Raw genomic sequence first — 27,413 nt, 5'->3', positions numbered from 1 at the left:
ATTGCTGGTCTCCCTGCTCTAGGGTTAGGGCCCCAGGGTGGGGGCTTCTGTTTGGTGTGCTACTGCCTCACAGTGTGTAGACCAGCCCCCCACAGTCAACACCTGTGTGCCATTGTCAAAGTCCTGACTGGGGAGGCCAGGGGAGCTTGTTCCAAGGTGGACCTTGTGCACGAGGAGGGAAGTGGAGAGATCCCGGTGGACTTGAAGACCCAGCCCACAGGGCTTGCTAGCCTATCAGGTGTGAGGGTTGCCAAGGGGGACAACACTCTTGCAGGGTTTTGGCTTGAGCTGCTGAGTGCATGGTGAGCGGAAGCACGTGCGTGTGACGGAGATGGGGAAGGAGACACATGCCTGGCCAGTTACACTGTCCCCTCTCACACTCGGCCAGGGATGGCTGGACCTCAAAGGGAGGTGTCCAGAAGCCAGGCTACCGCCTTCTGAAGCCTGCTTTAACAAATGACTGAGATGGGTGTCCTGGCTCTCCTCAGTGAGATGTCCTTATTCTGAGGCATGCCAAAGGCTTCCTCTCTCCCACGAGTCCTGCACAGTGCCAGCCGCAGGTGCCTCCCCAAAGGTGAGGCCAGGAGGGCTGCCAGCCCGTTTCCTAGGGAACGTGCAGTCAGCCCCCTTCTTCCCTCCCAACCCCACTCTTTCAATTTTCTTCTTGTGGACTGGTATTTTCACTGTGATTCTGTCCCAGGACTTCTGACCTAATTCCAATATACTTGTTGGATTTTCTTATTTCCTCTCGATGCTGACTTTGATACATGAGGCTGTTTTATCACTGGGCAATTTTAATTCTCATACAGAGACTTGGTTTTCCCAATTTCTGTGTTTCCTTTGAGTTTTAGCCAACAGGCACATAACACCTAAGAAAGGTCCATGGATTCCATGGGCTGTTTGTTGAATTATGCAAGGAGCTCCTTTATTATTCCCTTTGTGTGGTCTGTGTGGCTCTTACCAGAGGCATGGCTTACATGGTAGCCTACTGTGTGTCCAGTACAGATGAGCTTGAGGGGAGAAGCAGAGGAAATGCTGCTTTGCCCCATGAGAAGTTTGCTATCAATGCAGCCAGAGAACACTCACAAGATCTAAGATCACAGATGCGGGCACTGTGGTCCAGTAGGTCAATGGGACACTGTGAGGGAAGGCTCTTAGCCAGAGCAGGAGTAGAAGTAACCTCATGGGATGAAGAATTCTTGGTATTGTTGGATTTTGAGATTGGTTAATTCGTTTAGCCAACAAATATGGGCTGGACATTGTTTTCTATGCTGAGAATATAAGAAGGGAGGCATTCAGGCACCACCCATCCATTCACCCATCCATCCATCTAGTCATCCATCCACCATCCATCTATTCACCCACCATCCACCCCACCCACCCACCCTCCATCCTTTTATCCATCCATCCACCCCTACATCCACCATCCATCCATCCATCCATCCATCCATCCTTCTTTTATCCATCCATCCACCCCTACATCCACCATCCATCCATCCATCCATCCATCCATCCATCCTTTTATCCATCCATCCACCCCTACATCCACCATACATCTAAGCATCCATCCACAATACATCTATACTCTATCCATCATCCATCCACCCATCCATCTGTGAGTACCTGTATGCTAAGCATTCTTTAAGGTACCAAGAATATAGCTGAAACAAAACCAAAAACAAACCACAAGCTCTCCCATAAGCTTTCATCTTGGTGGTCAAGACAGATGAGGTTAACTTATAAAGGTACAGAGGATGGAGTCCAAAGGACATAAGGCCTCCCCAAAATAACCAATATCTGTTAGATGGTGAGAGCTGCTGTGGAAAATAAAACAGAGTGAGTACAGAGAGTGGCTGAGGGGATAAGTAGACTGGCCTCCCCGTGACAGGGCCACCTAGCGCCTGAGCCAGTAGGACACTCAGTGCATACTTTTACCCAGGAGTGAATGGTGTCTTCAGATGGGTGTGTAGGACGGGACTGGCCACAGCCTACCCTCAAGTGGTATGATATCTAGGGCCAGCCCTTTGAGGCCCAGTGGCATTGCCTGTCCCAAGAAGGGGGTGACCAGTGGCATTTTCAGTGCACCAGGACACAGACCAAATGAATAACATCACTGGCCGGCAATTAGCCAGCCTGAGGGACGGGGCTAAACAATGTTCCCTTTTCCCTTCCATGGCTGCACAAATCAATAAAGGATTAGACTCAGCTCTTGTCATTGGCATTGATTGATTTTGGAATTTCAAAGATTGTTAATTTTAAGATGGCAGCATTTGGGAATATTTCATTATACCCCATTAGGACATTGAGAGCATCAAGTATTTTAATCTGGGGTCCTGAATTATTTAGGGTCCAGCATTGACATGCCTAATGAAATATGCTTCTTCCTTCTTTGGGGGTTCCATATCTGGCTATGGAAATTATTCATTAACAGAGAGAGAAAGAGTGAGAATGCCCTTATATTAGAGCCATTAAAGTGTTCTATTCTGATGATCTATAAAGGGAGAAACCACTGATCAGACTCTACCAGGCACACTGGAACATTTGCAATATCATTAATTTTAATGATCTGTTCCAAAATCACAGAGCTATTAAAATAAAACTTCAAGTGTGGGGGGAGAAAAGGAAATGCATTCTAAATTATTGCTAATGAATGGGAAATATTTAAATCATGCTAAATTGACCTTAAAGTTTTGCCTAATACTCTCATCAGACACAGATTACTTTATCTCATGTCAAGTGTCGTCTGCTTGTCCAAACCCTTGTCCTGGTTGCCAGTGTTAAAAGTCTCCTTGTAGCAAGGCTCTGTTTATCTTTATTCTATCCACAGACCCTTAGCCAGCAGGACCTTGGAACCAGAAGGAGGGTGGAGAGAGCGGGGAACTGGAAACAGCGAAGTCTGATGGGTATCTGGCACCAACCAGCTGTGTGACCTAGAGCAGGTGGCATTGCCTCTCTGAGCATTAGTTTGGGCTCCTTCCTCATCCTTCGGGATGAAGATTAAGCACCACCTCCTTTAGAGAGGGCTACAGGGACCATCCAACCTGCATAGTGGGGGGTGTCTATCCAGTTTCCATCATATCACTCTCTGGGCCTCTTTCATAATACAGATGGTTCCCCACTTAACGATTTTTCGACTTGACGATGGTGTGAAAGCAATACACATCGGTAGAGACTGTACTTTGAATTTTAATTGTGTCCAAAGCTAGCGGATATGTGGTCTGATACTCCGTCTGGATGCTGAGCAGCGGCAGAGAACCACGTCGTCGCGGGGAGCAGCCGATAAACTTACAGCCATCCTGCACCCATACAACCGGTCTGTTTTTCTCTTTCAGTAAGGTATTCAGTAAACTATGTGGGATAGTCAACACTTTAGTATAAAGTAGGCTTTGTTTACATGAATAGCCGACCAAAGGTGTGATGTCAGTGCTCGGAGCACATTTGCGGTAGGCGAGGCTAAGCCACGCCGTTCAGTAGGCAGGTATAGTAAATGCATGTTCCACATAACGGCCTTCTCAGCTTGCAGTGGGTTTATCGGGCGTAACCCTGCCGTAAGAGAGGAAGGCGTACACTTTGGACTCTCTGAAATCCTTGCTTGCTGCTTAGTTTTCGTCTTCTCTGCTTGAATGCAAATTCCACCCATACAAGGACTTGGCATTTTCCGTGAATGCCTGGATCCCGTGTCTGTAACCACCGGGTACAATGCAGGCGCTTAGCAGAGCTGGCTGGAATGGCGGAAGGTGAATGAATGGCTCTAAACGCATCCTCTTGCTCACCTGCCCGGGTAAGGCGGAATGCAGCTCCACGGGGTTTGGGGAGGACGTCGCGTCTTCCTGGAAGTCTGGACCACGCGTGTTCCCTGCTGGTTCATAGCACAGACAGGAATAACGGTACTACTAAGAATAGCCCATATTGATACAACACTGTGTTCTTTCCACTTATATTTGTATTTGCGCTCTTCTGTGGTCACCATGGCAACTCGGCCAGCCGAGGCTGAAAACTTCCACTTGAGAAGCATAACTGGGATGGAGAAAAGTTAAGGGACTTCGCGAAAGCCACCTCGACATTGCAGTCAGGAGCCCTAAATTTCAGGAGTCTTGACATTTAATCCAGTCCCCTTTTCACCCGTGCCCCATGGGCTCCTTCATACTTTGAATTATCTGTGCACTTAGAACAGACTAGCAGTAAATTTAAAAAACCCATTGTTTTCACTTACAGCACAAGGCAGCTATATGTGGGAATTTTTCAGTGTCTGTCTCGACACGGGCCCGTGCACAGCATTGAACACATGGGTGCACACTCACTAGAGTTTCTGCCACGTCCTCTACATGGGGTGCTCTGCATGGGACCCAAGCCCTTCAGGGGGGCTGCGTCCCCCACCAGAGAGTCTGGAGCCCCTGAGGGAGGTCTGGCCACGGCCAGTGGAGCTTGGGGTGACGTGCACTCTGTATGTAGGACAGAGCCTGCCCCGTGTACACCTAGCAGGGATTCCCTCACTGTCTCCCCTGGTTCTACGTCCTGCTCCTCTTGGCCCTTTGCACAGGGATGGCCGTGGGGAGAGCCTGGTGTTACCTGGATTACACAAACAGCACCTGGAGAGTGGCCAGGGCAAGGTATCGCAAGGTGGGCTGAGGAAATGGACGTCTGCCGTCAGAACCAGTCGGGGCTAACCTGTAAAGCCGCTTGGAGAAGAGTCATCCCAAGTGGAGCCATTCTCGATCCGCCAGCCTCCAGCTGATCCGTCAGTGACCATAAGGGCAGGGGTGAGGACAGATGAGCTCAACCCAGCCCTACCCAGATCAACAGAACTTCCTAGCTAACCTATAGACTTGTGAGCTTAAGGAATGTTTGTTGTTTCAAGCTGGTGAGCTTGGAGGTGCTTTGTCTTGCGGCATTAGCTAACTGATACATACCCGGTCTGCATGCAAACTACAGGCTTAAAGCTCAGTCTTGGCAGCATCTGTGTGGGCTGGACTCAAGAGCATTCGCGATCCAGTCTCATGGGAACCAGCTGGGCCAGGACAGTAGGTGACGTCAGTCCCGAGAGCACCAGGAAGGGGGAGAATGGCAATCTCAGTCAGACAGCCGGGAAGACTGTTGAGGAAATGGTGAAGGGTCAAGTTGTCACATATGCCGGCTGTGTGTGTGTGTGTGTGTGTGTGTGTGTGTGCGCGCACACACACACCTGGAAGCATTCCTGCTGGGGGGAAAAGCAGAACAGAGGCCTCGGGGCCCAGCCACAGGCACGTACCAGCCACCTGCCTCGCCTTTCTTCAGCCAAGAAGCCCTTCTGGGGCAGGTCAAGGGTGTGCAAACCACACCTTTCCCCACGTCCCCCTCTGTAACTCTTCGAACAAAAAGTGAAATATTCTTTGGAGAGATCTTGGTCATCATTTACTGTAATTGTGACAAGACGGACCCATCAACTAGATGTAAAAGGAGACTGTGGCGAGTGGTTGATTAAAACCTAGAGCACGCCACATTTGAGAGCTGACATGAAGAGCTATTTGCACGAGGAACATCAGTAATTTTCAATTAGCAGGAAAGAAGAAAGGGCTCAATGTCGATTCATATAATGTGACTACGGTCGTAGAGAGTGTGCTCAGCAGAGCTGGGGCATGAGGAGACCGTCTCCTGCCCGGGAGGTGCTGTCGGGGGGCTGTGAGGACTCTGAAAGCACGAGCCGTCCGGCTCCCATGGGGACCTCCCAGCCTGTTCTAGGGAATTGTAGAACAAGGGAAAAATGTGTTTTAGGGCTCGGATGGTCATCTCTCCTTAAAGTTTATTGCTTAGCTATTTAGGACCAAAGTTGCTTCATTATTTGCGGGGAACTTTCCCTTAACTGAGGGACGCTGAGAAACACGCACAGATGCTAACAGGGCAGGTAAAGGGGAAGGAGGATGGCACTTGCGTTTTCTGGGGAGCACTCCCGTGGCAGGAGCAGTTGTTAGGGTAGAGTCAGGGCCTGGGCCTCCTCCCTTCCTCCCTGCCTTTTGTCCCTTGCTCCTCCATCCCTGCACCCATTCTTCCCTTCCCGTCCCCTTCTTCCCACCCCCTCCCTGTCTTCTCTCAGCCCAGGGATTGATCGGACTCAAGAGACTAATTCACGGACCAAACTCAGCCCCAACTGTTCAAATAAAACGACACGGCATTCGTGGGAACTAATCCAGCCATCTTTGTGTGGAAAAGCTTAACGAACTCTCTCCCTTTGTCAAAACTCACAGGAAACCAGGTCAGAGTCTGAGCCTTGAGCAGATTCACTGCTGGTGGCTGTGTCCACGGGAGCCACCCCCAGCTGCGGGATCAGTCTCCCCGCCTTTGCCCAGGGCGCAGTCCCTGGTGGGTGCTTTCCGGATGCCGGGCAGGAAGGCCAGGCCTTCTTGTTGTTTTCTGAACTGGCACCGAGGGCCTCTGGCCGAGTTCCCCTCCTCTGGACGACGCAGGACTGCCGGGGGCCCCCGGCCACCCCGGCCGCTGCGGCTCTGCCCTGGGGCTCTCTGACCCTGTCTGTGTGCCTGCAGCGTCGCTGGTCTGCCCAGCTCCGTTCTGCGAAGGCTTCGTGGGGGCCCCAGCACAGCCCCGAGAACTGGAAGACCTAAGCAGAAGAGAAGCGAAGGCAGAGCGGACGTTCCTTGCTCAGAGACCTGCTTTGTTCCGCAGTTGCCCCTCGGGCTTCTCGCTTGGCTGGCTGGGGGCACGAAAGCAGGGCCAGTTATTTCTGGGGGATGCCCGGCATGCCAGGTACAACATCCCATATCACAGAACTCTGCCTGCACTCTCCTAGCCGATGGGGGAGCTGCATGTGGAGGGCCGGGCCCCCCCGATCTGGAACCTCTGTCCCTAGGAGGCAGGTTTGAGCCTGGATATGAGGCCCCAGAGGGACAACGTCAAGCCCCGTCATCCTACAACACGGAGAAGGTCTAGAAATCGGACGGAACGGCTCACTACCGACACCGTCCCCGATGCCCTGGCTCGCCCGGGACGAGCCCGGACACAGACCCTCCGAATCCCCACGCTCACCCCCGCTGAGCTGAGTGCCTGGTTCCACCATCACCCATGCTCAACCTGAGCCAGCAGACAGCCCCCTCCTCAGAATAGGCCCATCTCCCCCACTCCCATCCTGACCCCCACCCCCTGCTTGACTCCCCCTTTCACTCCTGTCTGTAGAAGAAAAGCACTTTTGCCCAACTCCTGAGACAGTGGCTGACCTTTTGGTCACAGCGATGTCCCCATGGCCGCAGCCCCCTTCCCTGTTAGGTAGCCCCCACCTTGCAGTGGGCTACGCTCTGAGCCACGTCAGGTCCCCATGAAGTGGTGGCTCTTGCCAGCCTCCTGCTCCCAACCATGACCAGTTAGGACCCTCCCCGGGTTCGCATCCCCTCACCCCTGCAGAACTCATCATCACCTGTCCCGTGTCACACACACAGGTCCCAGAAGGCGCTCCGTGTGCAGTGACGAATGAAAACTAATGAAGCTGGGGGGGGAGTGGAGAGTGGCACTCGGCGTCCTGGGGTCCACGGGGGGCACCCCTCCCTGTGTGTGGGTTCCTGGCCTCAGAGGAAACAAGCACGTTTCAAAATCAAGAGGAAGCATCTGGAAACTTCTACAGCAATTTGACAGACTTACTTTATTTCCTTCGAATTCAAGAATAATTTTTAAGAGTTGGAGGTTATCTCTTGTGTGCCTATTTTTATTTCATTTACCCAGTGATTTGCTGTCCCCGCCCTGGGTTCAAGGCACAATCGGCCAACGAAAATTGTACTTACTTAAGGTATACAACGTGACGATTTAATATACGTATTATTGCTGTGAAATGATTGCTGCAATTAGACGTAATTACCGTTCTGTGCGAGAACGCTTAAGTCTGATTTACTTTTTTAAAAGTATTTTACAGGAGTATTGGTCTGCAACGCAGTGGTCATTCCCCTCGGACAATCTGTGACTCGGGCTCCGGAGGACCTCTTCCTGGGGCCGGGGGTGGCTCCCAGCCTCTCCTCCACCCGCACGGACACAGGGCTCAGTCCCAGACGCTGAAGGCAGGAGCAGGACGGAGGCACCCGCACCTGCAGGGAGGTGGGCTTGTCCAGTGAGGCCTCACAAGGGGGGGAGCGTGGGGGGCGGGAGACCCAGTCCGAGGATGCCTGCTGCCTCCGAGGGAGCGCCGGAAGGGCCAGCTGTGCGGGGCCCCTACTACGTGCCCGGCACCGAGGAAGGTCCCGGGTGCCTCAGGGCCACGCATGGGGGTACGCTGACGACCGTTGCTTCTTTACAGAGGAAGATGTGGAAGCATGGGGAAGTGAACAGACTTGCCAGAGAGGAACCAGGAAAGAACCAGAGGCAAACTCGGAGCTGATCCTGGAGCCCAAGCCCTTGGACGCCATGATGGGTGTGTGCCTCCGTGCACAGGTGAGGTGTCTACACGCGAGTGTTGCCTGTGTGTCTCTGCACACGCATGGCTGCGTGCACACATACTCATACATGTGGGTGTCCATGTGGGGGCAATGAGATCCCTGGCAGCCGACAGGGTGGGCGCCTAGCCCCTGAGCCGTGTTCTCCCTGGGCTCTGGGCCTTGGGCACCGCCTTCCGTGACGGCAGGTGTAGACGCCATGGCTGTGGCACCTGACCCTCCCTCCCACGCTCAGAGGCCACGAGGAGCCAGTTCCTTTGCCCTGCCATCCCTCCCCAGGAGGGGGTTGAGGATGTGCCTCCCCACGCCCCCACGGGAAGGAACAGCTGGTGTCTGCCCTCCAGGGGAGGGATGCCCGTGCAGGAGGTGCCCATGCATCAGGAGATGCTTGACTTTTGGGGGGCTCATTCCCCGTGACCAGTGAAGCAGAAATGACGGCGCTGACGCTTCCACCTATGTTCCTCGCCCCTGCATGATGGCCCATTGCTAAATAAAGCTCAGAGCAAGGTGTTTCCTCCAAAGGGGCAGGATGTCGTCACTGAAGCCAGACTCCATGGAGGCCACCCCCAGAGCCCACATGGGCATGGCCAGGCTGGCACCCTGCTCTCCCACAAAGGAAGGGGGCCGTGGCAGCCGACCTCTCCCACCAGAGCCCCTGCCCCATTGCTCTGCAAGGGCTTTATTTCTGAACCCATCCCTCCCCTTTCCAAGATCTGAGTCTGCCCAGCCCAGAGGACGGATCTACAACCAGCTGTCTGTCTGTCTGTGCCTTGAAGGAGGAGAGTTGCCCTAGGACTTAGGCCTGGCCAACCCTTCCCCACCCCCAGTTCAGGCCAGACCCACAAACAGGCTTCTGACTACAGATGCCAGAGCCCAGAACAACTACCCACGGCCAGAAGAGGCAAGTTAGGTTTCTTCTGCTCAGTCATGTGTCCAGGGTGGCTGACCAGACAGGCTGTGGTCTGGGGTAAGCTGAGTCACCCCCACGTGCCTAACTACTGAAAATCCAAGGTTCGAGGAGCTGAGATGTGGAGAGTCTGAACCCCTGAAAAGACGTCTGCCAGTGGGGGGGTCTGGGCAGGTGCGGGATGGCTTTAGCTTGGGGGCTTTGGACCCCACGTTCTTGGAGGCAGAGCTCTTAGCCCCCTCTTTCCCCACAAGCATTAGCAGACACTCAGGGATATACCACTGGGAGGTCCAAGACCATTTCCAGAATCACTGATGTTCTTGGGAAGTGGAGTCAGAACATTGGTCAGATCATGTTTTTGGGAAACACAGCCCTGGTTTGGCAAAGGTTTGGACTCTAAAATTTGGGGTTCTTTCTTGATTTTAGAAAACTGACCTTCTCCACTTGCTGAGTAATGTCCAGCTGACCCAGTAATGACCCAGTGCCCCCAGGGGGTGGCAGAGCTCCAGGCAGATGGTCTGCTGCCAGCGGCCCTGGGCATTTCCTGGTGATACCCCTGGAGCAGGGAGGAGCGGGACCAAGGAGCACACCACACTGGCTGGGACAACAGAGTGTGAGCATCGCCTGGGGAGGCAGGTCTGTGGCTGTGGGTCATGAGTCTGTTTGGGACAGAAAGCCCACCAGCATCTGGGGGTGCAGGAATCAGGTCTCCACTTGCCCCACAGAGGGCCTGCAAGGACATCTGAATGTAGGTTTCCAGCTGGGGGTGCAGGCCTGAGTGGTTCTACCTTCCAGAGGTCAGGGGTTGTAACCCTGGACAGTGAGCCCAGGGCGGCCCCGCCTGTGGCAGCTGTCGGCACCTAGCACAGCTCCGCATGGGGGCCACGTTCTCATCCCAGTTCCAGGTGCCCAGGAATCAGCAGAAAGAACTCAGCACCCCACCAAGTGTCTGGGGTCATCCCCACCCGAGCAGCTGCAGGGATGGTGGAGAGTATCGGTTTTCCATGCTGTGTTCAGAGTTCTCAGAGCTTCCCATCCCGCCCGGCTCAGAACTCGGCCTTTCCTGGTATAGACTGTGTGTGTCCTCAGCTCCAGCTTTCCAGGCAGATTGCCTGAAACCAGAGCTGCTCACAATAAGGGGCTTTTTTTTTTTTTTTTGATAAATAGGGACATTTCCTAAAATAGTGGTCTTTATTCAATTGGCAGTAAGTTTTCAGGAGCTGTTGCACACGATTAGTGCCCACTGGGTGGCAGTTAGGGACAGAGCTCTTTACGAACCTGTGCATTCAGGATCAGTGCTTCCCACCAGCTTCCTGGTCACGGGGGCCCCGTGCGTCAGGGGACAGTGAGCGTTTCATGCTCACGCTGGCTGGAAATGCCTCCACGTCCTGCCCCTGCAGTGCCGGGGACTCAAGACTACACACTGTGCTTCCAGCCTGCGGTGCATTTTGATTTCCTTTTCTTTGAAAAGAAGTGCTGCCCCTTCATTTACCCACCTGTCTGGCCACGGAATGTGAGTCCCAGGTGAAAGCTGCATTGTGGAAGAGGCAAAAATACCGAACATTTCCCGGCTCTGAGGCAAAGCAGGAGAGCATGTAAAAATATCTGAAATAGCACGTTTTGAAGAAGCAGCTTCGACTGAGAGACTCTGCGTCTGAAACGCATCAGCACTGAAAATAGCTAGAAGGTTCTAGGGAGAGAGTTGGGGGGTAGGTATGGAGGTGGGGGTACCACTCCACCCAAATTTTACCAACCTTTGTTTTACAATCTTTTTTTTATTTTTTTAAGATTTTATTTATTTGACAGAGAAAGACACAGCGAGAGAGGTAACACAAGCAGGGGGAGTGGGAGAGGGAGAAGCAGGCTCCCCACCAAGCAGGGAGCCCGATGCGGGGCTCGATCCCAGGACCCTGGGATCATGACCTGAGCCGAAGGCAGATGCTTAACGACTGAGCCACCCAGGTGCCACAGCCAACCTTCTTTTAAAACTGCCCCAGAAGGCCTGCAGTGTGATGCGTGTGACTAACCAGCCCTGCCCTCCTTTCCACACCCGTCCTCCCGGGCTCAGAAGGACACCGGGCAACAACGGTTGGAGGAGGGCAATGCCGCTCCCATTGCCTGGAAGCATCTCCCTGCGGAACCCAGCTGGGGAGATGCAATGAACAGGTCTCTCTCTTTATGAAGCCATCTTGTGGTTAAATGGGTAATCCTTTGGCCTGGGGGCTCTTCTCCGGAGCCTCCAGTAAACCTTGGAGAGTCAGGGCCGTGAGAAGTGCCCCTAGGGCTCTACGTGTCTGCAGAAACGGCCTCCGGGAGCATTCGCAGGGGAGCTCCCGGGACAGAAATGGCAAGTTGCCCAGCTGGCTCGGAAGGTGTTTCAGAAATGTCTCTCCCCTTTCGGAGACTGTTGGGGGGTGTCTTGGTTTGCCATGCGGCCGGACCAGGGTGGCTGGCTCTGGCGTGTGCGTTTGTTTAGGGGTTTGCTGGTTTCAAAGGAGAGCTGGATTTACTGGTGAAAATACCAAAGGGACTGTGGCTGGGTTGTCGCCTGAAGCCGTTTCATTTCAGAGCTGGGGGTGTTTTCCCAGACAACATCCAATTCCACCACCCTGGCTGGGTGTCCCATGATTCAATCAGCTGTGACCCCCATGTCCCCGCAGTTAGTGTCCGACCCCACAGGTTAAAGGGCTTAGTCCCGCAAGACCGCTGCACATCAGAGCCCAGTTGCGAATTCTGACAGACTGGCTATAAATCAGGGGTTCCCTTGACCCCTCCTCAGGCTCCATAATGTATTAGGATGACTCACAGAACTCAGGAAAGTGATTTACTTAGGTTTCCCAGTTTGTTATAAAGGATACGACTCAGGAACAGGTAACGGAAGGACACAGAGGAGCTACCCTGTTCACCCAGGTACAGCACCCTCCCCATCTCCACGCCATCACCAGCCCAGAAGCTCATCCAGTCTCCTTGTTCCAGAGTTTTTATCTCTGCGTCCCCTCCCCTCCCTGGAGGTCGGAGGGTGGGGTTGGAAGTTCCAACCCTCCCATCACTTGGTCTTTCTGGGGACCGGTCCCAACCTGAGGCGCTCCAGGGGCCTCCTCTTGAGTCCTCACCTTCGCATGGACTCAGGATCTCGTGAGTACAAGGCGTGCTGCTCTTTGCACTCAGGGAATCCCGGGGCTTTAGGAGCTCTGTGCTGGAACTGGGACAAAGCCCACAGAGCCTCTCCGGCAAAGACAGAGCAGGTGGAAAAATGGGGGCGAAGGCTCGTGGCCAAGGAGGGAGACAGGTGGCCTTCAGCACACCATGCTCCAACTTCCACGTTCCTTGTCCTCTCCCTGTCCCCATACGCCCTCCCAGCCCCTGGAGACGTCTTCCTCCTTGTTCCCCATTGTGGCAGCCGCACGACTTCCTTCTCCCCTGATGGTAGTGGCAGAAACTCTGAGTCATCTAAAAGGATGCCAGCAGCCCTGTACAGCCAGTGCCGTGATCCCCCTCCCGGGAGCCAGAGAGGGTGTTAGAGGAAGAAGGGCTGGATCATCAGACACGTTTGGGGGTCTTTGGAGTAAACAAGGTGGAGCAGGACTGCGGGGCTTCTCGGAGCCTCCAAGAGCCAAGCACAGTCGAAGGCATTTACCAAACCCACTTCACTTAAAGTCTGTTAAGGTTGAAGTGTGTCTCCCAAAAAGATCTGTTCAAGTCCCGTCCCTATACTTGCGAATGGGAACTTAGTTGAAAATAGGGTTTTGCAGACAGATGTAATCAAGTATAGAAGAAGTCACTGGGTGGGGGGCCCCTCATCCACAAGGTCTTGTGTCCTTCTAAGTGGAGGGAGGCGTTGATGGGAGAAACAGGGAAAACACCTGTGAAGACAGGCAGAGCTCAGACGGCACCGCCAGAGGCTGGAAGAGGGAAGGACAGACTCCCTTAGAGCCTCTGGGGGGAGCACGGCACTACGGACACCTTGACTTTGATTTCTGGCCTCCAGAGCTGTGAGAGATTAAACCTCTGTTGTTTTAAGCCACCGGTGTGTGGCCCTTTGTGACGGGAGCCCGGGCAATCCTACACAATGTCCAAGCAGGGGTCTTGCTTCTCTGCCTACACTCGCTTCTCCCTGTCTTTTCACCATTGTTCACCCCAGCCAAAAACCTCAGGGTCAACATTTTTCCTCCTTCTCCCTCTTCCTCTGGCACCCAGCTCACCGGCAGGGCCCGGAGGCTCTGCGCCAGGACCCCCGGAAGCTGCGTCTCCCGTCTCCTCTGCACCCCCTCGTGCCTGGAGAACCGAGTCCCAGCCCCTCTCCTGCTCCCATGCAGCCGAACGAGGGCCCTGAACACGGCCCCCAGCCTGACTGTCTGGGGCTCCCTCCCCCCCACTCCCACCACCCCTCTCCCACTGGCTTAGGACACTGGACCACGCTGTCTTATGTTCCATTGTTTCAAACATCTTTTAAAAGGCTAAGGGTTCTGCACAGATGAGAAGAGACCCGCAGGCCCTCGATTTACCCACCCCACCCTTGCCGACACTCCCCAGAGCCAAGCCTTCCACTCTTTACACTCTAGCCTCTATGCCGGCCCTGGTATTTGTTTAAAAAAAAGAAAAGAAAAGAAAAGAAAAATGCTTATCTGACTTTTTCTGCTTGATTTCGGTTGCTCTGCATGGATTCCCCACTGGGAGGACCGGGCTCTCACTCTAAGCTTTGCTCCCCGAACCTGCCAAACAACAGAAAACACACACCCGGCTCCTCGCCCCTACCTCCCAATAGCATAATCTGTGGTTCGATCAGTATTCAGCATTTACATAATTATGTAATTATTATTCACAGCTGAGCCACAAACCAGTTCTATGATTGCACTTCCTTTCCTGATCAACGCCATGTTTTCCCTGGAATGAAAAAGCACCCGACTTTCATTTGCTGGGCCCTTCTGCACCTACCACTAATGGGTCCCCAAACACTCGACCGGAGTCATAAAATGACTCGCATTTTGGCCGCGAATCGCAGGTAGGCTCACGGTTCTGTTTTCATCTTTCGGGGCAGGATGGCTCCGGGGGTCTCCTTCCTCTTCCCTCGCAGTGGACGGGTCGCTGTCTAGGTGTGCTGCCGCAGGGGTCTGGTCTGGGGACTTCCTTTGTGGTCTCCCCGCACAGGCCCTCACCTCCCGGGGGGGCTCAGCTCTTCTCCCTCACGATTCACTAGAACCAATCTTCCAATGGCCCCAGGGAAAAGGGGGCCCGGAGCCAAGTCGATGGCGGTCTCCCAGGTCTGAAACGTCTCCCTTCCACCCTCGTACTTGATTCCTAGTTCGGGTGGGTATAGACGCCTGGGCTGGAGATTTTCCTTCTGAACTTTGCAGGTGCTCCTCAAAATCTCCCAAGAAATCCAACACCATTTTGATTCCTGGCGTTTAGGCAACTGGCTTTTGTCTTCTGGAAGCTTCTATAACATCTCTTAACCCCGCCAGTGTGCTGAAACCGCACCAGCACGAGCCTTGGGTGGGTCTTTTCCGTTACTGTGCTGTGTACCCAATAGATTCCCCTCAGCTTAGAAACTCCCTTCCTTCCTGCAAAATGTTTTTCTCCTCTTATCTTTTATGTCCCCTTTCCGGAACTTCTGTCAGTAAGACATTAAGCAGATGGATCCCCTAATTTTCTTTTCTCAGCCATTTTCCACCTTTGCATTGCTGTCTTTTCCAGGAAATTCCCTCAACTTCATTTTCCCACCCTCCTATTCAAATTTTAATTTCTCCTGGCATATTTTTAATTTCTAAAAGCTTTCCCCTGTTCTCTGAATGTGTTCCTTTCTAAAGGGAACATTCCGTTCTTTTTTCAAGGTTACAATATCTTGTCATCAATTTTACATCCGTGCAGCTCTCTCTGGCTTCTTGCATTATTTCTGACTCCTTGTGTTTGCTTCTTTTGGTCTCTCGACTTTTATATTGCAGGCTTTCCTAAAATATTTGTGTGGTTACAGTTACGACTGAGGTGCAAAACAAAGATAGGAATAAAAATAAAAAGACCCCACGCCTCCGTGAACGATCTTCATGGGTGGTGGGCTTGGTTCTGGTGGGAACTGATGAGGGAGGTCATGCGGCTGGAACCGGCGTCCCTCCCAGGAGAGCACCTGCCATCTGGGGTCGTGGGCGCGCAGGGAGCAGAGCGAGGGAGGGTGTGGACCCTCCCTATTCAGCCTGCAGACTTCACCCATTTTTTGTTTGGTGTTTTATGCTTATGCACATATATGCAGACCAGCTGGGATGGAAGACTGTCCCTGACTCCGGCAGTAGAGGCCTTCTTGGGTTGAACTGCTCCTGGGCAAACCTGTCCCTCTGTTTCCAGCTCTGTTTTCTGTTTTCGTGCCGCACTTAGCATCCCTGGTGCCTGCAAGCGGGAGCTTCTCCAGGGGTCTTGGATACAGACCAGCCGCGCTCTTCCCCAGCAGCCTTAGCTCTTGGCTTTCTCAGCCGGCTACACCCCAGCCCTTTGAGCATCTGCTCTTCCACTTCCAAAATGTTGTCAACTCATTTCTCTGTCCTATCCTCACTGGAGCTTGTCGGTAGGCTGGGTTCATGCTTCTTTTATTCCTGTCTTGCAATTTTGGTGGGGTTTCGGGAGGCCGCAGGGCTAAACACGTGTGCTCCAGCCATTATGCTTCCCCCGGATCGCCGCACCGCTTCCTGCCGTTCATTGCACACATTCCCTTCTGCTCCAGGATCTCACGGCGGGCGGTCTCCCAGCCTGCAGCGCCCAGACCCTCCCTGGGGGCATGTCTGTCTCTTTCCCGTCCTTCAGCTCCACTGGGACACCAGGAAACCGCCCCTCTTAGAAAGGTGGCCGCCAAGAGTTCAGCTCCCAGGGCGGCGCCCGCGCGGGGAGCTCCACGGACCTGCTTTTTGATGAGACAAGCAAAACCGGTGGAAACTAAATGCAAAAAGTCATTTGAGTTCTCTTGAAGTTGTCCCAAGGGCACGGAGCAAATATTCGCTCAGGAAGATCGACCCGAACCCGGTGAGTCTGTGGCACTTGAGCTATGTGCTCCCCATCAGCGCGCTGGGGCAGAGGCTTCCCTGTGCGGGGGTGACCGGGAAGATGGGCCCTTCGCCCCCAGCGCCCTGTCGGGGATGTGCCGTGGCATCTCACCGGGAGGGGCGGGCGGCCAGCCTGTGTCGTCCCCTCTGACTCAGCTGGGGGATGCTGATTCCTAGTGACACTGACAGGCGAGAGCTTCCTTCCTCCACCAGCCCCTGTGGGTGGAGACTCTACTCCAGGAGCGGCGGGCCGAGAGGGCTGGTGTCCCCATCCTCCTCACCCGGCTTGCTCACAGGGCAGGGTGTCTACACCTGGGGAGGCAAGCTTAGAAAACCAAAGGGTCCCACAAGCAGCAAAAGAAACAGATGCATTGGAACTCATCAAAATTGAAAGCTTTTGTGCTTCAAGGACACCCTCCGGAAAGTGAAAAGACAACCCACCGAATAGGGAAAGTTTTTGCAAACCATATTTCTGAAGAAGGACTTGCATCTGGAATATAGAAAGAACTCTCACAACCCAGTAATAAAACGACAATATTTACCCATGTAAAGATGGCTAGAGGATCTGGATAGACCTTTCTCCAAAAAAGATACATAAGTGGCCCAAAAGCACATGAGAAGATACTTGACGTCAGCAATTACAGAAACGCAAATTAAAACCACAGCGGGAGACCCCTTCACACCCACTAGGATGGTTATAAGCAAAAAAGACAATAGTGAGTGTTGAAGAGGGTGTGGAGGAATCATAACCCTCACGTCCTGCTGGTAGAAACATAAAATCATGCCCCAAAACGGTGAAGAACGGGGGGTTCCTCAAATGCCTAAACATAGAGTCACCTTGCAATCGGGCAATTCTGCTCCGAGGATACTCATGGAATCTCGCACATGGACGTCCACAGTATTCATAATGGGCAAAATCGTGGAAGGACCCAATGCCCATCAGCTGATCTAAGGGCACGTAGAATGGGCAACATCTATGCGGTGGGGTATTAGGTAGCAGCGAAAGAAACGAAGTATTGATCACACGCTACAACATAGATGAACTTCGAAGACGTGCTGAGTGAAGGAAGTCAGTCACAAAAGGTCATGTATCATGTGATTCCATTTATACAAAAAGTCCAGGACGGGCAAACTCATAGACACTGAAAGGAGATTGCTGGTGGCCAGGAGCTGGGAGATGGATTGGCAGGAATTGGGGAGGGACTGCTGATGGGAATAGGGTGGTTTTGGGGGTGGTGAAAAGGTCCTAAAATTGACTCTGGTGATGGTCGTAAATCTCTGGGAATGCACTAAAGAGGATGAAGCCGTACACTTTACATGAGTGAATTGTATGATGCGTGAATTGCAGCTTGACGAAGCTACCATAAAAGTGGTGGTCGCCCACCGCCAGGCAAGTATTTCTCTCTCTGAACCTGTGCTTTTTCTGAGACAGAATTTCCCCTACAAGTGATTTCCGGGCCACGCAGAGTTTACACTGGCAGCTGTCGAGAGGTAGAGACTCATCTCTTGATGCCGGTCACACCCCCAGTAAGCGCCAGTCTAACAAATACTCATTGAAAGCGTGAATACTTCCCTTTTTTGCAGCGTATCCCGTGGGATCGGTGCTCCTCTTAGCGCCCTTTGGAAAGCACTTCCCTAGAGCAGCGGCCCTTCACCGGGCATGACTTTGCCCCTCCGCTCGCGGACGCTTGGCAGCGTCTGGAGACACGTATGGTTGTGGAGACGGGGTGGGGGGGCAGGTGCTGCTAACATCCGGTGGGTAGCGGCCAAGGGTACTGCTGCACCCTATGGAGCATGGGACAGCCCCCCAGCGAGGAATTATCAGGCCCCCAATGTCAACAGTGCTGCTCCCGAGAAACCCTGTAGTACGGCGGTAAGATTAGCACGATTGCCAAAGCCACGCGTCATGGGCTGAGTTATGCCCCCTGCCCTCAAATTCATGTCTTGACGTCTTAAGCCCCAGGACCCCAGAATGTGTATTTGGAAACTGGGTCTTATTTAGAGAAGTTATTAAGGTAAAATGAAGTCATTAGGTGGTGTCCTCATAAGAAGAAGAGATCAGGACACAGACACACACAAAGGGAAGAGCATGGGAGGGATGGCCGTCCACATGCCAGGGAGGCGAGCCTCAGGACAAAGCCAAACCTCTGATAACCTGATCTCAGACTCCCAGCCTCCAGAACGGTGAGAAAATAAATTTTTATTGCTTAAACGCCCCAGACTGTGGTGCTTTGTTGTGACTGTCCCACCTTATCACTGTACCGTGCACGTTTCTGCTGCTTCCTACGGACCGGTGACTTTCCCCTTGGGGTTCATTAATGCAACTTGGGGGGCGCATTTGAAAACCCCAATGCTCCCCCAGATCAGTGAGATCAGGGGAGTACGACGTAAGCCGATGCTGAGAACCACTGCTGTAGACCAAGAGTTGGTTAATGAGGTCTGCGCCTCACTATGAATAGGTCCATGGAGACAGGTGTGTGGCTGAACTTGCCCTGTTCCCCTTTCTGGGGCGAGAGGCAGGAAACGTGGGAGTGGTAATAATGATGGTCTTGTACCTGTGTTCCTGGAAATTCTGACTTCGCCTTTGGGAATGTGCTTTGGAAAATGTTTAAACCCCGTCCCCTCCTCTCTGGTGCCGTGGCTACTTCCCCCTGGGTCTTTAGGCACCTGTGAGCATTTTCAGCTGAGCCCAGGCAAGAAGTCTGGGCTGCCCACTGCATTCAGATAGAGGTGGCCAGCGGGAAAACAGGTTCCAGGCCATGCCTCCCTCCTCCAGGGCCCCTCTTTCCTCCAGCCCGTGCCAGGCAGGGAGTGGATTTCCGTGATTGATGTTGTCCTCGAGGCACTCTTCTTTCTGAAAATGTTGAGGAGAACTAATTAACCTGCAGTAATTAGAGAAATGCTCAGGTTTCCTTTTTCATGTGCAGAAACTGCTAACAGCCACTCTGTGGAGATGTTCTGACCCACTCTGGTGGCTCTGGCCCTCTCCACGTTTCCCCAACCCCTCCCTTAAGTTCGAGACATTTCAAGTCACGAGTTGGTGTAACCAACTGTCCCCTCCAAGAGGAGATCCCATGTTGTAGGCCCTTGGGGGGCACCTGCCCGGCAAGTGTCAGGCTTATGCAATGAGTTATGGGCTCACTGTGTACCCGTCCCCCGTTCGTATGTTGAAGTTCTACCGCGAGGACCTGAGATGGTGAGAGTATTTGGGAACAGGGTCTTTATTGAGGTACTTAAGGTAAACTGAGGTCAGATGGATGAGTCCTAATCCAATCGGACTGGTGTCCTTTAAGGACAGGAGGTGGGGATGTAGAAACACACAGGAGGAAGACCACGTGAGGACATGGGGAAGAGATGGCCATCTGCACACCAAGGAGAGAGGTTTCAGAAGCAACCGGCCCCGCCAACATCGTGTTCTTAGACTTCCAGCCTCCAGGATGGTGGGAGAACAGATTTCCGCTGTGTAAGCCCCTGTCCTCGGTGCCTCGTTATGGCAGCCGAGCCGGCTAAGCCACCCACCATCTGATTGACTGCACAGGAGACAGAGGTGGGCCCTTTCCTGGGTTGGATAATGGAGCCACAGCCCTTCACCAGATGTGGTATTATTCCTACCCTGATGTCCTGATGTGACTCTCTGCAGAGACCGCGGGGCCACCGCCAAGCAGAACGCTCACTGCTGAATCTCGCCTTTTGTTTTTAATTGGAGCCATATTGTGATGAAAACAAAATCCTGGTGAGAAATGCTCCAGCAAGATGTCTCCTCCGCTGAATTTCCACCTGTTCCCTGCTGGTCCTAGGACACTGGTTTGGGGTTCTGAGGCAGGCTTTCAGGGGATTCATAATTTCCGCAGAGTGTCTCAGACCTGCAGGTGTTGGAGAGGGTCTGAGATGTGCTCCCGGTGGCCTCGGAGTTGGGCGAGCCTTTTGTAAATGAGGTGTGTTCCGTGAATCGGAACCTAGGACAGCAGGGAGCATAGCCTGTATCCTGGGGACGGCTGCCTCACACCGAACATGCGGTGTCTGTGTTTGCATTTGCTTTGCTGGATTTGGGGCCCAGCAAAGGTGACTCACCTTCCCTGCGGGGCCTCCAAAGAACTAGGCAGAGAGAAGACAGTGGGGAGGTTGCGCGCCCCACGGCATCCCATGGGCCGGGAGTCACCGCCGTGACCCAGGACAGGATTCCTGACGCCAAAACCAGTCCTGCCTGGACCAGCCTGGTGCAGCCACGCGAGAGCCAACATTCCATGAAGAATTCCAAGTTAAACACTCTTCACAGAATTTTCTTTTTCAGTCATAAATTTCGTGTTGCTCTTTTTAAATGCACTGGTCCATAAAAACAATGGATCAATGGTTAAAAATGCGTTTACTGCTGAAGAAGTTAAAGACAGTGATGATGATGAATGAGTTGGCGGTCCGTCATGCTCCGAACCAAAGACTCGAGCGGATTCGTCAGACCTCGGACGACAAATACATGGTGTATTTAGTTTCAGCCAAAAGCACCGTCAGTCCCCTCGCTGATGTTAATTTGAGATCTACTGGTTTTATAGTTTTGTTCGTATTCGAATTTATTTTGTTTCTACAGTTGCAGAAGAGCTATAAACATAAGCCGTGTGCACCTTGCTCTATATTTATGCTTATTTAAGTAACGTGATTATAAAAATAATCTGAGTTGAACCACTCAAGCTGTCTAAGCAACAGTATCGTTCTGGCGTCTAGACTGAATCCCAAGAGGAAGAAGTAAGTGTGTGTAAATAAACGAAAACTACATGTGTATATACACGTATTTCTGTGTGTGTCTGTGTATCTATTTTATTTCTATGCATTCATGTATTTATTTTATGTGATATATGTGCATTCGCATAAGCACACACTCATAAAACGGGTGTGTATATACCCACATATGCACAGCGATGTGTACAGACACGGTACGTGATCCGTTTGTATTACATGATAATATCTGCAGGCCAAGCAGTCAGGAACACAGATTCGGGATAACACAGACCGGGATTTATTGCTGACCACATTGCTTATTAGTTTATTTGGTGTCTCTGGGCCTTAGTTTCCTCAAAAGTAGAATAAAAATAGGAGTAATATATAATATAATATATATAATATAATATAATTATATATAATATAATATATAACATAATAAAATAATATAATATATAATATAATCCAATTAAAAATAATATATAATACAGTATAATTTAGTATAGTACTATATAATAGAGTATAGTATCGTATAATAGAATGAAATAATTAACAATAATATAATACCTACCTTGCAGTGTTGCCGTGGGGATAGAATAACAGAATGCATAGAGTCTGGGCACATAGGAAATAATAGATATTAGTTCTGTATTTGTCCTGAGTGTGCAGGTGAGAACAGAGAGGGAACTCTGGGAACCATGGGTGGCCTGGACGTCCCAGACGTCCCTGGGGCACCTGCCATGGAACCGACAATGAGCCATGAGCCACCAGGGCAGCCAGGCCAGGGAGGGGGTGCACCCCCTTCTCCAAAGCTCAGACTGGCTCTAGCCATCCTGGACTTTGGAGTCCCTGGCAAGCTGATGCTGGGCACTGGCTGACCCTGAGGTTGCTCCGGATTTTGGAAGCCCAGGAGAAGATGCCTGAAGATGGACAGGTGGCTGTGGAGGTGACCTGGTGGGTCCCCGAGGTATTCCAAGTCCATCGCCAGTGGGGGCGGGGTGTGTCTGGGGAAGGAGAATGGCCAGGCCCTGGATCTCTGATGTCTTCGCCTCCTCAGATGTCCCTCTTAGGGAGACAGAATGGGGTAAAGTGCTCGGGGGCCCCACAGTCTTGCTTTCAAATCCCACCCATGTTACTTCCTGGCTGGGTGCTTGAGAACAAGCCTTCTGAGTGCTTTGATCTCAGCTTCTCAGCTCTGGGGTTCAAACACCCCTTGGGAGTACCACCGTGAGTCTTCAGAGCATCATGGAGGGAGCTCAGTGGGGTGCTAGTAAGTGTTCTGTATGCCCCCTCCCCTCTTCTGGCTGCTTCTGTCTGCTGTAGGATCCCAGACCTGCTCAGCCCCTGCGGCAAAGTGCTCTCATCCCATTCCCTTCCTGCGGGTCATCCAGACTCTTGGGGAAATCACCGTCCACACAGGGCTCCTGGGACAGGGAGACGCTGTGTCCTCAAACCACAGAGCCAGACAGAGACTGCAGGCCAGTGGGATCCATGTCCAGTCCGCCCCAGCCCTGGAGGACAGAGTGTGTGTACCTTTGGCTGACGTGGTTAGGCTGTGCCCTTGGACCCTGGCAGGAAGATAAACCAGCCACACGCCGTGGGCACACAGGCCCCGCGGCTCCTACCCTGCACGGCCTCCAAGAGTGGGCATTGACGGAGTGTGGCTGAGGGCCCCACGTGTGACGAAGGGCTCGGGCATCGCTTCCCCTATAAAACCTCCTGTCTCCATGGGTGTCACATCCCGGCTTAGTGCCCACACCTGCCCTCCAACCCCCTCCTTTTCTTGTTCTGGGTGACCTTACTCACCACTGTCGCTTTTACCCGGGAGGAACAGGAGTGAGGCTGGTGGATTATTGATCCTTTCTGCGAGATGCCTGTCCTTGACGGGCTATTCTTGGCAGTTTCACCCAACAAAGCTTCCCCTGCCAGGTGGCCCACTTTGACACGTCAGCATCTGTGTGCTCGGGGACAGAACCCGCTTTCCCTTTAGCTTGAGCCAAGAGCAGTGAAGAAGTCCCCTCTGCGTGGGGACAACAGGCACTGCATCCCGAGCCTAAGTGAAAAGATGGCAGGCAGAGCACTCACTCCCACCAACACGTTCCTGCTTTCTGGAAGGAGAGGTTTATCCTGGAATTTCCAAATCCCACGGCGCCCGCACAGGCTAGAAACCTGCCCCTGCGCACCCATCCTGGGCAGTCCTGGGTGAGGTCCCGGGCTCCATCCTGGCGGCGTCTGTGCCCCTACCGGCTCGGGACGCCCCTTCTGCCCCAGCAGGCTGTGACTCAGATGCCCCCTCCCAAGACAAATACCTTCCCCCACGGTGCTCTCTCCACCAGGATGATTTGTGCGACAATTTTCTTCTTCTGAGAAAACGCGAGGGGGAGAAAGAGGAGGTGAAAATGGGAATGTTCGGTAATTAATTTAGAATGGAGAAGCAGAGCTCCGTCCAGGCGGTAATTGGATTTTAACCCCTTGGGAGTTTTTAAATGCAGATACTAATGTTCAAGCTATCTTTCCTTGCAGTGTCTCCCCCTCAGATCTGAGGAGGGTTGAAATCCAGGGGAAAGCTCCCTAGGTCGGGCGAGCTTCCCAGGACGAGTGGGCCGTGGGCGATGCAGGAGCGGTTCGTCCCGAGGGCGGGCACCCCGAAGGATGGCCGTTCTGGGTCATTCAGAGCTGCCCAGGAGGGCACTGTGGGGCTGGGCTCTTTGTTCGATATTCCTCTTTGGCTCATAGCATAGTAGTGTTTCACAAGTTTTCCAGAAGTATGGGGGGGGAGGGACTCTCTTCCAGCCTTGCCCTGACGGTTGAGCTCTGGGAGGACTGGGACTAGACGTCCAGACTTCGGTTCTTTCAGGTTGGCACAGCGTCCCAGAGCTCCTGCCTCCAGGTGGCAAGCACGTCGTTCCAGCCCGGGTGGTGGTTTGAGGGGCAGCTCAGGCAGTGGGGTGGGGCTCACCTCTCTGCCGGACTCCCTGTGCCGTCCTGGCAGGGGACTGTGTGTGCTCACAGCCTCTCCCTCTCGACTGGGGGGAGTCTCAGGCTGGTGCCCCCAGGCTTGTGTAAGGCAGAGCTTATGGGGTGGCACTGCAGTGGCTCCCAAGGCACTGTTTTTCCTCATTGTACACACGTCAAGATCAGTGTGTGTGATGACATCTCAAAGGGGATCTGCACCTTCCTGATGCCAGAACTAAAGTGCCCTGGGAGGGTCATTGCTGGACTGGAAACAGTAGATAGAGGGGTTTTCAAGGCTGCTGATGGGGCTCACTCCCCCTACTCTTTCTTCTCATTGATTGACGGCAGGACCTGGCCTTCCAGGGTCTCCTCCTCCAGCAGATCTTCCCAGAATGTTTCCATCCAGAACTTTCTGTCTCCTCTGGACTTCCATCACCTTAAAGCTGGCACAAGGCTATTTAAAATCCCGTGGTTCTCTTCCTGCATTTGGTGGGTAAGTCACCCTCGGTAACTTGCATTAGCCATTGGCCCTTTACTCTGGTCCTTCCCCTGCCCTTCCCCGTCCCCGCCCTGTGTTCTGAGAGCTGCCGCCTACGGACCACATTTCCCAGACTTGCTTGGTCCTGGGTTGCCAGCTGTCCATGGGGAGGCACGGGTGGGCGATCAGAGGGCAGGAGGAAGAGAGAGGGTATCTCTCCCTGCCGCCATCCTTGCAGGATTTGCTTGCTGTTCGTCTCCCCGTGTGGCCTTTGAGATGTGTATTTCCCTCTTACACAGGAGGACAGAGATGGTGTAATTTTAGGGATTTTCTGTTTGTGACCATTTGGGAGACAGGAGAGCTGACAATGAGCCAATAATTTAGGCCTGTCTGTCGTGGTGTCATGTGTTGGCAGTAAGCACAACTCAAGACGCCTCCCGTGGGCTCCAAGAAAGCACCGGTCACCTGTAGCTTTCCCATACAGCTCCTACCTGCCGACCCCTGGACTTTGATCCCGTCCCGACCCCTCAATGTCGTGGATGTGGGTGGGCTAGAGATTTTCAGTCTGGGGCCCTGCAGCTTTGGAAACAGGCCTGGACCACACCCGGCCATTTCTCGGCTCATTTGACTTGCTGATACGGTGGCCTAGGAAACCGCATCGTTGTAGGGCAGGATTACTGTGGTACCCAGATGACACATGATTATAACAAGATGTGTGACCGAGAACTACGGTGCAAAGCAGTCTGAGTGAGCATCTGTCAGGAGGCCCGGAATAGACTCCGTGGAGACAGAAATCTAGCTACATTAAGTCGATCGCCTCCGGGTCTCATGCACATTCGCTCCCCGCACACACAGGGCCTTTTTGTGTCGCTGTGGTACGGGGAGAGAGAGGAGAATATTTGTTTCGCAGGCAAGGCCCAGTTTCATCCTTCGCTTCTGGTCTAACGGGGTTCTTGTAGATCAGGAATGTGTCCCACAGCCCCGCAAGAGTCCAAACGGACCCCGATGTGCAGGGAACGCGTGGGGCTCTCCAGCCCTCCCCGTGCAGGGGCAGCCGCAAGCCACCTGCTTCCCGGCTGGCCAGGCTGGCCATGGTGATGGGCCGGTCACCCTCCACCCCTTGGGCTCAGCCCCACACACATACCATGAAATGTCCCATCTCTAGGGGCCCCTTTACTTTAGGGCTGATTAAAAAAAATTGAAGAGAGTTTAGAAAATACACATGAAAAACAAACCCCCCAAAATCGAAATCACCCATAATCCCCAAACCCAGAAATAACCAAGTGAACATCTCTTTCTTCACTGATTTTTAATATGCTTGTGTTTGTAAAAGCCACTTATACAAAATTAGAGGATTCTGTATATTTGGTTGAACACTTAACTTAAAAAAAAATCCTGAGCGTGAAATTCAAGGCTTGTTGGCTTAAGATACATGCCTGTGACTATGGGGCAGAAACGTCCTTCCGTGTTTAGTTTACTAAGAGTTTTACCAGGAATGAATGGTGGCTTTTTAATTGATTTTTTTTTTTTTCAGCAGCTCTGAAAGTGAACAGATGCTTTTTAAAAACGACCTGACCCCTTGACGGAGGGTTTGTTACTTGCGGCCTCGCCATTTCTTAAAGCCTTTTTGCAGCTTCTCCCAGGGAAGGGCCCGCTGAAGCCGTTGTAACTTGCTCGGTAAATATTTGTCGAGTGCATGGATATTGATTAGATGAGGGTTTTTGAATAACTTAAAGGAGATGACCTTTGTTCTTTGCTCTTTCCAAAAGTGGGTCTTTTCAGAGCGAAGACTGGTGAGTGAGCATGTAAATGGTAACACAGGCGAGTCCACAAATAAGAAAGGAAGACCCCATCCTCCACCCTCGGGCTGAACCTACCTCCTGGGTGAATCACTCCCGGATGTCTGGGAAGTGTGACCGCAGCGCATCCCAGGGAAGTGGAGAAACATGGACTCTGGCTCCTCTGCTGTCACCAGGCAGGCAGATGAGAGGATCCTGCCGTTGGGCTTCAGGCCTAGAGCTTTTCCTGGTACCTGCCCCACAAGCACCAAGGGAGATCCTGGAGAGGAAAAGAGGGGGCGGCAGATACCAGACCAGGAGGGGCTGCGGGGAGCCAGAGGGGCTCCCTACAATGGAGAGGGCATCACCCAATGGGGTGGCCTCTCAAAGGCCATGGCCAGGTTTCGGGGAGACGCATGCCCCTTGCAGGGTGAGGCTGTTCTGGATGCCATCTGCGCTGTTCCTCTTCCTCACATGAGAAGCTGGAACAGAGGGAGAGCTTAGGAGTTTGTGGGTGTCACGAGCTCCCGGTGGTGAGGCCCCTTCTCCATGTTCCCTGCGTGTGGTCCCACTGACGTTGCCTGTGACAATCCTCCCTGGGCATCTGTCCACCCCCCCCACCCCAGACAGGCTCAGGCTGTTCACGTTTGTATCCCGGGGCAGCATGGGATCAGGAGAGAGTAGGTGCTTAGGAACACAGATGAATGAACCCATTGATGAAGGTACGCGGGGACCAGAGAGACGGCCCCTCGTGCCGTGCAGGCTGGGAGCTCACGTGTGCGGTTTCCAGCTCCAGCTGCAGCCCCTGGAAAGTGCTCGGCGAACGTCTGCGGGGAGAATGAGTGCGTGGGGACACGCGGAGACCAGCCGGCACTGGAAGGTGGTGCCAGCCCTCCGGGCGACGTGGACAGCGAACAGGGTGGGTCATGGGGATGGCTGGCCACCGGCTGGGGAGATGTGGAGCACACACTTCGTCTGGCTGACAGAGTAGCAGGCAAGACACAGACCTGGAGTCACGGGCTCTCGTCTGAGTGCTGGCGATGAGCTCCCGCGTGGTGGCACTTAACCCCGTGAGCCTCCACGTCCCCACCAGAGACACGCAGAGGAGAGCAGACTCTGCAGGCCAGGGGCTCCGCGACGATGAAGCGTGAAGCC

The 27,413-nt window shown here is 53.0% G+C and overlaps 1 long non-coding RNA gene across 1 annotated transcript; it reads right to left on the bottom strand.

Annotated features, from left to right (window-relative positions):
- Window positions 1–2,540: 2,540 nt before the first annotated feature.
- LOC130542310 (uncharacterized) lies at window positions 2,541–14,809 on the bottom strand. The gene is made up of 2 exons (XR_008956787.1): window positions 14,248–14,809; window positions 2,541–5,091 (listed from the first exon to the last, which is right to left on the bottom strand). It is a non-coding gene; the product is annotated as an uncharacterized LOC130542310 (long non-coding RNA).
- Between the last annotated feature and the right edge of the window lie 12,604 nt (window positions 14,810–27,413).

This window comes from Ursus arctos, unplaced genomic scaffold (genome assembly GCF_023065955.2).
Source record: "Ursus arctos isolate Adak ecotype North America unplaced genomic scaffold, UrsArc2.0 scaffold_32, whole genome shotgun sequence".
Taxonomy (NCBI): domain Eukaryota; kingdom Metazoa; phylum Chordata; class Mammalia; order Carnivora; family Ursidae; genus Ursus; species Ursus arctos.
Note: the sequence above shows the minus strand (reverse complement) of the source record. Positions and strands in the feature narration are given on the sequence as shown.